The sequence below is a fragment of the Diabrotica undecimpunctata genome, chromosome 1, assembly GCF_040954645.1.
Source record: "Diabrotica undecimpunctata isolate CICGRU chromosome 1, icDiaUnde3, whole genome shotgun sequence".
Lineage (NCBI taxonomy): Eukaryota > Metazoa > Arthropoda > Insecta > Coleoptera > Chrysomelidae > Diabrotica > Diabrotica undecimpunctata.
This window is the reverse complement of record NC_092803.1, coordinates 102,210,538-102,223,586: the sequence shown is the minus strand read 5'-3', so window position 1 is coordinate 102,223,586 and position 13,049 is coordinate 102,210,538. Positions and strand designations below refer to the sequence as shown.

The 13,049-nt window shown below is 30.1% G+C and overlaps 1 protein-coding gene across 4 annotated transcripts in view; it reads right to left on the bottom strand.

Moving 5' to 3' along the window:
* LOC140451733 (probable multidrug resistance-associated protein lethal(2)03659) overlaps window positions 1-12,758 on the bottom strand; it is a 207,570-nt gene extending 194,812 nt beyond the window's left edge. For 2 of the 4 annotated variants that reach the window (XM_072545590.1, XM_072545610.1), the window contains exon 1: window positions 12,614-12,745. The gene's annotated coding sequence lies outside the window, so the exon portion shown is untranslated. Of the gene's footprint in view, window positions 1-12,613 lie in introns of all 4 variants that reach the window. The other 2 variants (XM_072545595.1, XM_072545619.1) reach the window with 2 other exon arrangements.
* Between the last annotated feature and the right edge of the window lie 291 nt (window positions 12,759-13,049).

Below are 13,049 nucleotides of genomic sequence, written 5' to 3'. Positions count from 1 at the left end.
CGGAGGAGTTTAGTTGTGTACGCAGAAGAATACATACGGATCCCAAAAGTGTTTTACCCTATTACGGAGTTCATTTAATCCTACGTGATGGTCGGAGTATACATAAAGCGCTACCCAGATAATAATATACACGGTGTATATTCTCCTGGAGTTAGTATAATACCGTTTTAGTACGGGGCCCACATTAACCGCTAGATCTATATATATATATATATATATATATATATATATATATATATATATATATATATATATATATTTATATATATATATATTTATATATATATATACATATATATATTTATATATATATATATATATATATATATATATATATATATATATATATATATATATCTATATATATATATATATATATTTATATATATATATATATTTATATATATATATATATATATATTTATATATATATTATATATATATATATATATATATATACATATATATATTTATATATATATATATATATATATATATATATATATATATCTGTATATATATATATATATATATATATATATATATCTGTATAATCTGTATATATATATATATATATATATCTATATATATATATATATATATATATATATATATATATATCTATATATAAAGTAAATATGTCTATTATCATCACTAGTGTCATATGATATGTCGTATGTCTCTATAAGTTCATTAATAACGAAATAATATGTAGTGCCCTTTTGGTAGTTTCTGTGTTATTTTTTTTTTAATTTAAATATATTCATTATATCCTTCCTTTCATTTGCTATGACGCATGTTAGGATTTTATCAGTTGTTTACTTTGTTTCAGCCAGAGGCTTTCTTTAAGTTAATAAATCAAAATTTGTCTTACAGTAATCTATTTGTATTCATAGTGCCCTATGATATCCCGTATGTCGATATACCTTCATTATCAATGAACGTATAACAAATATGTCGGTATACGTTCGTTATTATGACTCCGTCACTGGTACACGAACGAGAAAGACGTGGTTAAAACGGCTCCGATATTTAATTCGAAAATTCGGGTAATATCGAGTTTATTTATCCACAAAGTGTTTTTCCTGCGAAATAGTGTCTGTGTGAATCGAATGTCATTAGAAAATTGTGAACTAAATCGAGATTTTTAAAAAATCATAACAAATAAACTAAATAAACAATCAGTGCTACAAGCTCCGATCGGTTGAGAGGCGAGTAGCGCGGTGCGGGGAACCTTCACGATAGGACAATAATTAGTGATTATTTACAAAACAATACATTGGCGTGTAGTGAGAATTATAACGTCAAAACACTGTTCGGAATAAGTAAGAGATTTATAATATTTTTAACAATATGGCCGCGAGAAGAGGATTAAATCAATGGGATAGTGAAGAATCTGACGATGGTAAGAGAAAGAGGGAGGAAAAAAAAGAAGACGACCAGATGAAAACCCTTTCATGAAAAGCAGAAAGTTAACTAGGTCTCCACCTAGAAAGATTGTGATAACACCGAATTGAAAGAAATGATGATCGCTCTTATGAACGAAGTTAAAGGAGTACGAAAAGACCAGCAGATCTTTCAGAAGAAATTTGCAATTTAAAAAAAGAAAATGGTGAGATGAAGGAAAGATAAATTTCCTGGAAAGCAGGATCGAAAAGATGGATAAACAAATTCGGAAACAAAACATTGTGATCAAAGGACACGATTTCAAAGAAAATGAGGAACTGAAGATGCCACCAACTTTATAGCAAATCAATTGAATTTGAATGTGAAAATAAAAGATGTGCAGAAAATAAGAACCTCTCAAGGGAACCACCAGTGGCGATAGTAAAAGTAGATACAATGAAGGATAAAGAACTTATTATGAAGAATAAGAGTAAATTAAGAGGAACGCGGTATTTCATTGAAAACGATCTAACCCAAGCCGAAGCCAAACTACAGAAAGAGCTAAGAGATATGGCGAAAGAAGAAAAAGGAAAAGGTAATGAACAAAAGTCGGCTATCAGAAAAAAATGTATAAACGATGAATGGTGGAAATGGAACCATAGTACCGAAAAACTAGAGAAAATGAAAAAAAACTGAGTCTACACAGGCACAGTGGTCAGGAAAATATGGAAACGAATAAAGCGCGGAATAGAATGATGATAGGACAATGGAATGTTAGAGGGACTTTTGAAGTAGGAGCACTAAAGAACTTATCAGATACGTTAGAGAAATATGAGATAGATATTGCAGCTATACAAGAAACTAAACAAAAAGGAAATTTTACCATGGATGTGGGAAACTACGGTGTTTTTCAACAGTGGAGACAATGAACGTGTATTTGGGGTGGGATTTTTTATAAAGAAAACATTTGCCAATCTGGTGATAGATTTTGAGGCAGTCACAAGCAGATTATGTAAATAAGAATAAGAGGAAAATATAGAAAAGTAACCCTTATAAATGTGCATGCACCAACAGAAAAATACAGATGAAGACGTTAAAGATAGCTTTTATGAACAATTAGAACATATGCTTTACAAAATACCATCATATGACATAAAAATAATTGTAGGAGATTTGAATGCAAGATTGGCAGGGAGGATATATACAAACAAATAACAGGGGAAAAAGTAATCATAGAGACAGTAATCTGAATGGAAAAAGAGTAATAGAATTTGCTTTCGAACATAATATGCGAATTATGAGCACTTATTTTGATCACAAAGAAATTCATAAAGGTACCTGGGTATCACCAGATGGACAAACAGTAAACCAAATAGATCATTTACTAATAGAAGCCAAACATATGAGAGCCATAAAGATAGCCGAAGTTACAGAGGTGCTGTATGCAATTCGGACCACTTTTTGGTCAAAGTTAAAATGGAGCAAATAATACCCACAATTAATAACACTAGCTGTAAAAAATAAAAAGATATAACGGTGCACTACTTCAGGAGGGAGAAGTTAAGAAAAAATTCAGGCAGCAAATTGAAGAGAAACTGAAAAGCCAGACAACAGTAAATGATATGGAAAGCAGATGGGTACAACTAGAAGAAAAAATTCAAGAAGCAGCCGACTCAGTAATTAACAGGAAACAGACAATGTAAGCAAACGATTGGTATGATGAGGACTGTAAGAAAGCCATTAATGACCCAAAATAAGCTAGAATAAATAGTATAATAAGAATAATGAAGAGAATAAAAAAGCTTATGCCGCAAACAGACGGGAAGCAAAGAAGATTTGTAGAAGGAAGAAGCGGTCAAGTTTAGAGCAGAAACTAGTTCGTATTGAAGAAGATTTTTTACATAAACAAGTCAGGAATTTCTACCAAGAAATAAAACGAGACCGAACCCAATACAAAACCACATCAAGATATTATAAAGATGAAGAGGGGAATCTGTTAGGTGAACAGATGAAAAATTAAGAAGGTGGGCCAATTATTTCGAGAACATATTATGTACGGACGACCAAGATGAAAGAGAACAAACGCAACTACAACATGAAGAAGTAAGGGACCCAGATGTAAATGAAGAAGTACCTACCAAGGAAGAAATTATAGAGATCATAAAAAACTTAAAAAACAACAAAGCACCTGGTGAAAATGGTATCATTGCTGAGTTTCTAAAGAAGGTGGCGAAATGGTGCAAAAAGAAATCGCTGAGTTAATACGCGAAGTGTGGATCAGAGAAAAAATACCCAATCAGTGGAAAGAAGCAATCTTATGTCCAGTGCATAAAAAAGGAGACGTTACAGAATGTAAAAATTACAGGGGAATTGCTCTACAAGATACAGTGTATAAGATTCTGGCCATATCAATTAGAAATAAAATTAAAACAAAAGTTGAAAATTGTCTAGGTGAATATCAAGCAGGTTTCAGAGCAAACAGATCGGTAATAGACCAAATTTTTACAATGAAACAAATTTTAGCTAGCTCATATGAATTCAACCTAACATTACACATGCTGTTTATTGATTTTAGACAGGCATATGATACTATAAAAAGAAATAGAGTATTCGAAGCACTGGAATATTTTAAATTTCCACCAAAAATAGTAAGACTGACTAAATGCATACTCAATGATACTAAAAGTAAAGTCATGTTAGAAGGACGGGTTTCGGATAGCTTTATCACTAATAGAGGTCTGCGACAAGGTGACCCGTTATCAACAGATTTTTTCAATTTGATCTTAGAGAAGATTTTACGAGAGTGTAACATCTACACTAGAGGCACAATATATCATCACAGGCATCAATGCGTAGCATATGCAGATGATGTTACCTTAATAACAAGGAGACCTGCAGAATTAAGAGAAATCTTTACTAGAATAGAGAGAATGGCCAGGGAATATGGTTTAGAAATAAACGAAGAAAAAACAAAATATATGGTGATGAGGGGAAACGAAAATCATCAAGGACAGTTCTTTAAGATACAAAGCCCAAGTAAAGAATATAACTTTGAAGTTGTTAGCCAATTCGATTACTTGGGAGTGACACTAACAAATAGGAACGAAGAGAACCAAGAAATCATAAAAAGAATGGCCAAAGGTAGTAAGAGTGCTGGGAGCCTGACTAAGATACTGAGGTCGAATATAATATCCAGAACAGCAAAAAAACGAATATATACAACAGTTATCCGACCTACAGTACTCTATGCTAGCGAGACCTGGACACTAAATAAAGATATGGAAGTAAAATTAGATAGATGGGAACGAAAAATTCTTAGAAGGATATACGGAGGTGTAAAAGAAGGGAACATCTGGCGAAGAAGAACGAATGAAGAAATAATGCAAATATATGGGCAACCAAAAATAACAAGACTTGCTAAAATTCAAAGATTAAGATGGCTCGGACATATAGCAAGAATGAAGGAAGGAAGAGTTCCCAATGAATTAATAAACACGGAGGCTGGTACAAAAAGAAAAAGAGGCCGCCCCCGAAGAAAATGGCTGGAGTCGGCAAAAGAAGATCTGAAGTCGCTGCGGGTACAAGATTGGAAAAACTTAGCACAAGATAGAAAGAACTGGAAGAAAACCGTTGAAGCCTTGGGCCTTTGAGGCCTGTTGAGCTGAACTATATATATATATATATATATATATATATATATATATATATATATATATATATATATATATATATATATATATATATATATATATATCTATATATAAAGTAAATATGTCTATTATCATCACTAGTGTCATATGATATGTCGTATGTCTCTATAAGTTCATTAATAACGAAGATAATATGTAGTGCCCTTTTGGTAGTTTCTGTGTTATTTTTTTTTTATTTAAATATATTCATTATATCCTTCCTTTCATTTGCTATGACGCATGTTAGGATTTTATCAGTTGTTTACTTTGTTTCAGCCAGAGGCTTTCTTTAAGTTAATAAATCAAAATTTGTCTTACAGTAAATCTATTTGTATTCATAGTGCCCTATGATATCCCGTATGTCGATATACGTTCATTATCAATGAACGTATAACAAATATGTCGGTATACGTTCGTTATTATTAAACGTTTATTTTGAATGAATGTAGTGCCCTTTTGGTAGTCGCCGTGTTTATTTTTTCTTACTTAATACATTTGTTATTTCCTCCTCCTTTCATTTACTGTATCGCCTGTTAGGATTGGTTCAGCTGTTTATTTTGTATTTAACCAGAGACCTTCTTTAAGGCAATTAATAAAAATTTGTCTTTTAGTTGAACTATTTTATCCATAGTGCCCTATGACATCTCGCATGTAACTATACGTTTATTATTATTGAAGACACTGTGTAGTGCCCTTTTGGTAGTCGCCTTATTTCCCTTTTCTATCTTAATATATTTTTTATATCCTTCCCTTTTATTTAACGCATCACACGCTTCAATCGGAACAATAACAAAGGAGATAAGTGTAAAAATGTTGTCTAAAAGATATTTCTCTGTAGTAGAGCCTAGCTCTTTCCAAAAATATTTTGCCAAGTTCTATTGGCAACAGTTGCCAAGTTGCTGCACCTATTTTTCTAGCATCTTCGTCTACAGACTTGTTCCATTTAAAATTTTGCTCACCCATCCATCTACTTTCCCAAGGTTATAACATTCATCTGAGTGAAGGATTCATCTAGGAGGTTTGTTCCGCTGTAATCTTGCTAGATGTTCCACCCATCTTAGTCCTTCTATTTTTATGAGTAATACCACGTCTTTAAACTAGATATCTATTTGTATTAGTACCTCATCTTTCAAATACCGTTTTAAACATGTCACAAAATATTACCCTTAGGATCCTTCATTTATGTATAAGAAGGTTTCTATCTGCCTTAAAATGGCCCATGTTTCCAATTCATATGTCAGCTCTGGAATTAATATTGTTTGTTATTGTATTGTACAGTTATAAATAGTGAATTGCTGACCTATGTTACTGGCTCTGCTGTTGAATTGAGACTTTTTGGTAGACTAGAAGAGAAAAAACTCACCATATCTGCTAATAGAGGTAATGAGGACGTATTGATACTATACAACGGGGCATTGAGACTTATAACATGAAATTACCTAATAGACCTTAAAATAATACTCCAGGGAATGTCAAACTCACACAGACTGTGAAACGGACTGTGTCTGTTACAGTAATCCCGAGGAGAAATTAACAAAAAAGAGCAGAGCTAATGCTGCCTCTTCTAAAGGGATAAGCGGTAACTAAAAAGCTGCTCTTACTGGGATAAGCACGGCGGTCATTCCCAAAGAATACCCAGATAAGTATGTGCCTAAGAATAACGTTGAGCAATAAAAGTTGCCCTTACTAAACTTATCGACGAGGATGCTTGCGATCCTCGTTACGAAGGAAACCTACTCATGGATGGGTACTACGAGTTGATATGTGCTGACGAGGCACATATCAACTTTTAAGATTACAAAGAACTTTTTGGAGTGGTTGTTATGGCTGAAGAACTCCCAAAATCCATACGGTTTCTGATGTACTTTCCAGAGGCCAATAATGAGGATCTAAATACACTATTGGCACAAGTTCGAAAACAAAATTCGGAACTAATCGTTGGCCCAAATCAATCGCTGAAATCGGTAAAAATAGTTTAAAAGGCTTCATTGAAAGCCTTACTACCTTTTCCAGTAAACTACATTATCTCTTTGGAAGAATCCAAAACAAAACAGACGGGAAACATCGAGGAATCAAAGCCTGCAATCACTATTTTGAAATATCACGGGGCTAACATGGAATTTATGCATTGTTTTGAAACTATTTGTTTTCTGTCCTCTTAATACAATTTACTATTTTTACTACGAAAGTGAAAGAAATTAAAAATGGACCTGTTGGAAATCCCAATAATAAATAAAATCGAAATTCAATCAATTTGAAGCACAAAAATACAGCATCAGCATTAGTATCCCAAAAAAATAGTTAAGATAAACATTGACATGGTACTTATACCACAAGTGTGGATGAATGAAGCTTAGATACGGGGCCGAAATGTTAGGGGATGGAAACTTATTTTGGAAATACCAGACCTTAACTTAAACGTTAATCTTTTATTGGTCTGTCCCCAACTTGGTATCAGTTATGCAGTTCTTCAGAAAAGACACGACAGCTGCCAAAATAAAACTAAATTGCATTGGGTTAGTTTTAGACATTACTGATACACTAAATCAAAACTGGTATGAAATTTTAAAGATCTCCTCAACAACCTGGCAAAAGACAATAAACTGTCTTTATAGAGAGAAATCTTGATAGGCTCAGAATAATTGTGTGACATCACCAAAGATGCTGCAAGAAAATAGGTTCAGAAGTGGCTGGTTCAGAAGAAATCATCACAATAAGTGGAAAGCCACGTAGGGACCAATTTAAACTAAGAAAATAATCAATAATGGTCGTTTAAGTAAATACCTACAAAATAGGTAAAGTAAATAAACCATGGCTGAGAAAATGTGAAATGAAAGAAGGAACTCTCATATACATCCTATGCCATTGCAACGGAAGGACATCGCTGGTCACTCGAGGATTGAACCAGAAGAGATCCTAAAACTACCAATGAGAAAACTTTTGGCCTTCGTTGAGGCCATAGAACTTATGAAAGTTTAATAAAAAAAACGTGGTAGGGCAAGGAATCAACATTGCTGCAGAAAGAACTAACTTACGAGGAAATCTTTAAAATCCATCTCTACATGTCTCTCTGCTAACAGTTTCCACTCCTTTCAGAAGCTAAACAAAGGGAAAGCGTGATGAGAAGCGTTAGAACAGTGATGTTTGATTTTTATTTAAATTCACAAGTATCTTTAATGGGTAATATCTTTCAAGTTTAGTTAACATCTGAAAGAACTTTCAAATATAAGGCTATTTGATGAGCCTGAGCTTTCACTTTTTAATAATCACCTTGGTTACTGAACGGAAATTTTGGGAGATGTGAGTGAGAAGCAACGTCTATTTAACGTCTAGTTAGTAGGTACATGAAATGTTAGAAACAAGAACGTATAAGAATCAAATATTTGCGAAAAAAAGTTTTTTAAAAACGACTTTTGTTGACCTGCGTTATTTTTAAATATACAGACTGACCCATAAGCCTAGACCGAATTGAAATTAAGTTTTTTTAATGAAGTACCCTGTATATTTATTACTTTTTCATTTCGTTGCATATCAGTATGTTTTTAATACAAAACTAAAAATAAACTTAATTTTTATAAAAAGAATTAATATTTTCTTGTATTGTTGAATAAGTTTTGATGGTATTTTCTGTTTGTTTGCCATATTTTGTAGGAAGCAGATAGTTCTTCTAATAATATAAATAATAGTAGGACGTAAAGAAATGTGAGTATCCTTATGTCCTACTTTTTTATTACTGTTGCTTTTGTACATAATTTTGGTAATATTTGATAATTTATGTATCTTAAAATATGTTTTGTGGGAGTAAATCATTTAAAAAGGTAAACTCTTAAAAATATTTACCGTCAATTCTACTGTTCTGTGCATTTCTATATTTTTTTGAATTTTTCTGATCTTGATAAACATGAAGATGAAAAAAATATGTATGTGTTTATTTTCAAAGAAATAGTTTAACATATCTGTAAAATAAATTACGATATAAGAAAAAAAATATTACTAAAATAGAAAAGTGAAGGTAAGTATTGAGTAATGTGGACTATATATGACTGTTATCAAATTAAATTCTTAATGAATTATTAACCATAAAATTTGAGAATTCTTTAAATTATTGAATCGGAGTTTGATCTATTTGTTCATTTAAAATGCCAAATTTGTGATCGCCGTTTGACACAAAACGGAATTAGATAGTATTTTCCTGCTTTTATCAAACCCACCCAAAGAAAATCTATCTGCACAATAAACCACAATAGAACAGGGTAAACACAATCTAAATCAATTGTATGAACACCGTATTAGATCACTACGTTAAACAAGACTAGATCGAAAGTTAAATAAATCATTAAGTCACCAGTACGAAAATATAAGTAAAACATGACCATCATCAATCAAATAGTTCATTTCAAATTGCGCATCAAGCAGATAAATGACTTTATTTTCAGTAATAGACCATGAAACTAAACTCAAGGAAACTTTTTGAATTTCTTGAATTTTAATTTTGTAGCCTTGTAATTATTTCTAATGACGGTGTATAAATTTTATAAATTAATTTGATTCAGTTAACTGATTGAACCCTTGATTTTCATGATGTAACTTTTGATCCTTCACTTTTATAAGAATATTTTGGACTATTTTATAGAAACTTTGGTACTTTTTACCAGTTTAATATTTTAAATTTTTCATCGTCAATGAATAGGTACCAGTATGGACGATCAGAAGATATTGTTAGATTTAGTGACAATCAAAAGCGCCGAACTTGGTTTAAATTGGAAGTTACAAAAATAAAATAAATTATAGCAAGAGTCATAACTCCAATAAGTATCAAAGTCTAAATATCTTGGTAATTATTTAAATGTAGACAGGAGAAACACCAAGACATCAAAATATATATGATACAGAATAAAGCCGGCTAGCCGAACTTTTTTTTTAATTGAAAAAAAGTATATACGTTCATAGAAATTAGACAAGTAACGTGCAGTAGATTTTAGCCTAGAACTGCAAATATGGCCTAAGAGATTTTATGTTCTTTCAATGTTTTATAATAGTAATAAATCATGAATAATACGAAAACGACATAATATAAATCGAAGGCAGTATATATATATATATATATATATATATATATATATATATATATACATATATATATATATATATATATATATATATATATATATATATATATATATATATATATATATATATATATATATGAATTAGCATGCATTAAATCAAATGAAAAAAAAAGAACTGCAGAAATTATCGCATCAATAAGAAAAAAAATTTGTATTTCGACCATGTTATACAAAATTGAGAATAAAACCTGTTGCAACTAATAACTACAAAACACGGTCGGGTCAGTAGAAAAACATTGCGCATTTAGAATTTATTATCTATAATTTATAATAATCACGAGATCACTATTTTTAAGTCGCAGAAGTAGATGACACTAAAATAAGAAGACTGTTGATAGATATATTCAGAAACTAAAACATTAATGTTGTATAGAAGAATTGTAGTAAACTGGCATTCTATCAGAAGAGTTTATCATGTAAATAGATATTTTAATAAAACATAATTAACATTTAAAAACTAAATAATCTAATTTAAAGAATATTTTAATATATAAATATTATCATTAAAAAAATCAGCCCAGCTCTGCTTTAACCCTTTCTGTCAGAAGAGTTAAATACCATCTCACTTTTTCATTATTATATTTGTAAGTAATTTATTTTAAAAATGGAATGCTTCAAATCAAAAAAGAAATATTAACAATTCTGACAGTAACTATCTTACTTTATCTTAAACTGCTAACAAGGATATTTGCCTATAAGATAAATGAAAAAAATATAATCAGTGGACGGATATATTATAAATTTAGCTATAACTCAGAAATTTAGACATTTACGTGTAGGGACTATTATAGCATTTTTCACAATACAATCATTACACGTCACGATTTATTCAAACTGACGTCACTTGGAAAATGTAATCATTATATCGACAATTTTAGAATTATATTGATCAAATAACTAAAAATATTTTTTATTATTATTAATATAAATTTTATATAATAACTGTTTAAGTTTAATACTTCACAAAATAATAATTTATATAAATATATTACACAATCGTACGTCTTTTGAAGGGCCTCTTTATAATGCAATTCGATTGGGTTCTCTCGAATGTTATCCAACTGATTCCTGAAATCTTATGTTCAGTTGAGCTTGCTGTCCATTTTATATTCTCGCAATTCTGTCAATTCATTTTACAATAATTCTTTCTTTTATAGACCACTTTCTTTTTATCACACTTATCACACAGGCCTCCCTGTCCTTTGTAATGTCACACTAAAGTCTCCCTAATTTAAATGCAATATTACATAATAAAAGTTATTGATTTATTTAGTGCCTCACGAGTTGAATTTTAAAACGTATTTAAAATATGCATTTTTATGTAATCTTTTATAATATGGATTAAACGTATCTCGTTGTCCACATTATTGAAAAGTGAAAAAATAAATTTTGAAAATGTGATTATTTTCTCCATTTTAAAAATTCAATTTCGTTTTCAATTATTTCGTTATTGGTTCTTATTCATCAGCTATTCTCCTTAATCAAACCCTTGTAACTTATTCCATCTTTCACTTCCATCTATCTAATTTTAGCTCTATATCTTTATTAAGTGTCCAGATCTTACTTGCGTAATGTATCGTAGGTCGAATAACTGTGATCTATATTTGTATTTTAGTGGCTCTGGATATTTTTTCCACCTCAACATCTTAGATAGTCTCGCAGCATTCTTAATATTTTCCATTTTTCATTACTATGTGTTAATGTTAGTCTCTAGTAATTGAACTAATTAAACTATTCAACTATTTTGAAATTATAGTCCTTGATAAGGTTATGTATCGGATTTTCTCTCATCACCATATACTTTGTTTTTTCCTTATTTATTTCTAGTCCATATTCCCTGGCTTTCCTCTCTAATCTATTAAAATTTGTTTTAATGCATCTGGTCTTTTTGTAATTAAGACAAGATCATCGGCATCTGCCACACACTGATACTTCTGATAGTACATTATCGTAGGCATATATATATATATATATATATATATATATATATATATATATGTATATATATATTTATATATATATATATATATTTATATATATATATATATATATATATATATATATATATATATATATATATATATAATATATATATAAACACATAAACATTTAACTGCTAACAATTCAGTTAATTAGTTGCAAAAAACCTTAGTGTATACGAGTAATGCCATACTACAATATGGTACTACCATACCAATACCATAATGAAATAATAATATACTATCATACATTACATACAAGTGATCTGTTTTACAAATTAAGTATACTGGAATTCATTAAAAGAGTAATTTTAAATGTACAATGTAAAATATACTTATAAATACTTTTTAATAATAAAACAAAATTACTACATAGCAAAATAATATTTTTGTAAATCCGTAATTAATTAAAAATAAATTAAAAACTTACCTTTACTTTTACCTACATAAACTTGAATTTTTTAAACCCATAAAACTTGATATACAACACACAACTACTATGAGCGAAAAATTAAACTAAAATACCCGTTGCGTTCCATTCTCTCAACTATCACGAACCAATGACTGAACCATTCCACGATTAACATAAACAATAAATCCTATCATACGAAAATGAACAAATTGTTGGTTGTAAAAGTAGATAAGAAAAATTAAAGGCCCTTTCAAATTTTATATCTAGGTAGATTTGGCCCAGGTGGATCTAATATTATTAAAATAGTTAAAAATTGACGAGTTATTGAAAATTTACTTAGTCAAATATTATATATTGATGAAGTCTTTTTGTATTGTTCAATAAGTACGTACTGTTTAAACAAAACTTAATTTTGTTGTAAATGTACTTACATTAAATTGTGTTATGTTTTTTT